The following is a 4599-nucleotide window of genomic DNA, read 5'->3' on the forward strand; positions in this document are numbered from 1 at the left end:
AGGAAGGGCAAAACACTGTGCTAAACCTGGCCCCATCCCAGGTCTGTGACTAACCCGGGGCCTTGGCCAAGTCAGCCTATCTACTGTTTAGTTCTGCATTTGTAAAACAGAGGCATGTGTGAAGACAATCTCTTATGATTTCCCCTAGCTCTAAAATTTTACTGTTATAACATATTAAATGCCTATGTTTATAGGAACTGAAACTGGTTAAGGGTTAATATTTACTCTATAAGCTAGGTTTATCACTTCATCCTTTATAACAAAATTTTCATCTTACCCATTATTATATCATACATTTAAGAAACTATGACAGCTATATAAAATACTACAAAAACTAAAAGGCATAATTAATATTTGATATATTTTTTGTAATGTCGATTTCTACAAATATACAACATGCATACACCTAATTGGGATTATACTGCATAGAGAGCTTTGTATCCTTGATTTCATTGAATTTTGTATTGTGAACATTTTCCCATTTTATTAAAAAAATTCTTAAAAAAGAGTATTTTTGGCCAGGCGTGGTGGCTCATGCCTGTAATCCTAGCACTTTGAGAGGCCAAGGCAGGCGGATCACCTGAGGTCAGGAGTTCGAGACCAGCCTGGCCAACATGGTGAAACCCTGTCTGTACTAAAACTGCAAAAATTAGCCAGAAGTGGTGGTGTGCGCCTGTAATCCCAGCTACTCAGGAGGCTGAACCTCAAGAATCTCTTGAACCTAGGGGGTGGAGGTTGCAGTGAGCTGAGATCGTGCCAGTGTACTCCAGCCTGGGCAACAGAGCGAGACTGCCTCAAAAAAAAAAAAGAAAATTTTTTTCCTTTATTACAAAATTTTATATTGTTAAATATAGTATGAATACAAGTAAACTATATAAATAATTATTATAAGGTGAACACTTGTAACTATCACCTCACTCAGTCACTCCAGAAATACTCTTTTTTTTTTTTTTTTGAGACAGAGTTTTGCTCTTCTTGCCCAGGCTGGAGTGCAGTGGCCCAATCTTGGCTCACTGCAACCTCCATCTCCTGGGTTCAAGCGATTCTCCTGCCTCAGCCTCCCGAGTAGCTGGGATTACAGGCATGCACCACCACGCCTGCCTAATTTTTTTGTTTTTTTAGTAGAGGCAAGATTTCGCCATGTTGGTCAGGCTGGTCTCGAACTCCTGACCTCACGTGATCCACCTGCCTCGGCCTCCCAAAGTGCTGGGATTACAGGCGTGAGCCACTGTGCCTGGCCAGAAATACTCTTATAACATAACCATCTCCCTCCCTACTGAAGTGAGTTGCCCTAATGACTTTTAATCATTTATTTTTCTTTCTAGTTTTGCTATGCTGTGTGCATCCCCATACATTATCATTTAGTGTTTCCTAAGAGTATAATTTTTAATGTATGTTTATTATTCTACTATATAAAGATACATGAATTCATACAGCTACAACTTTTTAGATTTTTTTGGTGGTTTTTAAAAATTTTATTTTTTGACTAGGTATCTGTTTACATAATGCAAAATTTTAAATGTTCAAAAGGGAAGGCAATCCAAAGTCTTACTACTACTTTGTCCTCCAACCATCTGGCTATCTCTATAACCAGTTTTTAGGAAGTTGTTTTTGAGGAAAATGAGCCTAAGAATGGTATTTTTGTTTTTTTTTTTTTTGAGACAGAGTCTCGCTGTCGCCCAGGCTGGAGTGCAGTGGCGCGATCTCGGCTCACTGCAAGCTCCGCCTCCCGGGTTCACTCCATTCTCCTGCCTCAGCCTCCCGAGTAGCTGGGACTACAGGCGCCCGCCACCACGCCCGGCTAATTTTTTTTTTTGTATTTTTAGTAGAGACGGGGTTTCACCATGTTAGCCAGGATGGTCTCGATCTCCTGACCTCGTGATCCACCCGCCTCGGCCTCCCAAAGTGCTGGGATTACAGGCGTGAGCCACCGCGCCCGGCAAGAATGGTATTGATATTTGTTCAACTTTAATGTCCTAAACTAACCTCCTAAGTAGATACAAAAATATAATTCTTAGAAAAGCATTCAAAACGTTGATTTTTCTTTTATATGAAGTTGGCATAATTTCTGGAGTAAGATATGTGATTTTACTCTTGAACTAGTTAAATGTGTAACATTAAACAGTTACCATGAATTGGTTGTGAAATAACCAAAGAAGGAAAATTAGGATCCAACTAGGTGTAGATAGTGCGGTGGTATTTTACTTTGCTTAACTATGGAGCTGAGAGACCCAAGTTACTTTTTTTTGTCTCTTGGGCATGATGGAAAACTCAACAGTTTCTTATGTTTTTGCTCTAGTAGATCAATAATGTCATGAAGATAACATGTTATACAAAAATTCATAATTCAGTTTGCATTAATGACAGAACTACCATTAACCTGTCTGAACAGTATACCATTTTTATGAAGCAGGGTTCTTTGGCTGTAAGAAACAAAAACAGGCTCTGCTTAACCTAAATAAAGGGAATTTACTGGGAGAATTCAGGTACTCATTGTTTGGCAGAAAGGATGAAGAATCAGGCTTTGAAATGAACAGAGCCAATACAATTTATGAGGTCCAGGAACTGCTGATAACAAGAATGGTCTCATATGAAAACTGGCTTTGGATATTTTACTAGATTCTAATAGAAACTGTTCCTGATTGTGGAACACCAGGTGACTATGCAACTAGATCTACTCATCAGGATATTATCAGATACAGTAAGTGATAAGTTTGGATGGGTGTACCATTAGACTTATGATATAAATGAAACATATGCATCCAGCTTGACCATATTCAAAAGGCATCAGTGAATTATATGCACATGTGTCTCCAACTTTCAGGTCATCTGTCTCTGTTGCACCAATAACCCTCCCTTAACTCACACTTGGGCCTCATGAAGGGAGGGGAGTAAGTGCCCCCTTCTGACTAAGTGATGGAATAAGAAATAACTTGGCCCAGTTTACACATGAATTCTCACAGTACATTAGTGATAGTGGAAAGTAAATTGCCACCACATTATAGCTCCACTCAAGGACGGAGGGACAGTTGTGAAAAGGAATACTCTATCCAGGCAGGCAATGCTATGAGTAGTGCGAATGGTCATTCACTTGGTATGGAGAGAGAAATGTACTTTGTATAGATACATGGGGACCCTGGGGAAGGTGGGAGTGTCTTGGCTGGTTTGTCAGGGGTAAGGCATCCTCGTATTTGCTCTCCCATCTTCCCTTCCTCATTCTTCTACTCCCTCGCTCCTGCTTCCCTGGGATTGCAGGGATACTAGTAAGATAGTGTCACTTGAACTATTGTCTCAGGCTCTGTTTTGAGGGAAATCAACTTCTCTGAGATGTTCAGTGAGGTATTTGTGGACAAACCAGACTCCCTGACCAAATTACACATGCTTTACCAGAGCAATGATATATGTTCAGTGGTAGCTCAAGCTGCTTTGATGACCATTTTTCTTATTTTGGGAAGAAAATGAAGAGAAGCTTGTTCAAATTATTTTTGGTAACTTTCAAGTACGCCCTTTCTCTTAAAATCTTTCTACTAGGTTAACCATTTATAAAATAACTGGGTTAGCAATAAGAGATAGAAACCTGTTTGTGAACAGAATGAGTAAGGAAATTGTGTCATCAACAAAACAGGAAGAGCTGGGCGCGGTGGCTTATGCCTGTAATCCCAGCACTTTGGGAGGCCAAGGAGGGCGGATCACAAGGTCAGGAGTTCGAGACCAGCCTGGCCAACACAGTGAAACCTCGTCTCTACTAAAAACACAAAAAATTAGCCAGGCGTGGTGGCAGGCACCTGTAATCCCAGCTACTTGGGAGGCCGAGGCAGGAGAATCGCTTGAACCTGGGAGGTGGAGGTTGCAGAGAGCCGAGATCTCACCATTGCAGTCCAGCCTGGGTGACAGGGCGAGACTTCGTCTCAAACAACAACGACGACGACGACAACAACAACAGCAACAATTTATCTCCTTTCCATGAGAAAAATCAATATGTAATCAAAATTTTTATTTTATTTAAAACTACCCAAAAGGTTGAATTTGACTTTTTGTAGATACCATTCACTATGTCCAAAACCTAAACAAAGAATGTAAATAACTTTCAAAGTATTTCTTCCACTCTACTCCTGATGAGTCTAAAGTTAAACAACTGAAAACTGCCACCCTCAGTTTAACATTTGGCACATCTCTTTTTAAGGACTTTGAAGATACCCTGTGTCCCACTACAAATAAAATATGACGGCTGGGCACGGTGGCTCATGCCTGTAATCCCAGCACTTTGGGAGGCTGAGGTGGACCGATCACTAGGTCAGGAGTTTGAGACCAGCCTGGCCAATATGGTGAAACCCCGTCTCGACTAAAAATACAAAAATTAGCCGGGCATAGTGGTGCACACCTGTAGTCCCAGCTACTTGGGAGGCTGAGGCAGAAGAATTGCTTGAACCCGGAAGGCGGAGGTTCCAGTGAGCTGAGACTGTGCCATTGCACTTTGGCCTGGGCGACAGAGTGAAACAAAAAACAAAACAAAACAAAAAAGAATGCCAGAATTTTTTTTCTTTCTCTTTCTTTCTTTCTTTCTTTCTTTCTTTCTTTCTTTCTTTCTTTCTTTCTTTC

This window comes from Nomascus leucogenys, chromosome 3 (assembly GCF_006542625.1).
Source record: "Nomascus leucogenys isolate Asia chromosome 3, Asia_NLE_v1, whole genome shotgun sequence".
Classification (NCBI taxonomy): domain Eukaryota; kingdom Metazoa; phylum Chordata; class Mammalia; order Primates; family Hylobatidae; genus Nomascus; species Nomascus leucogenys.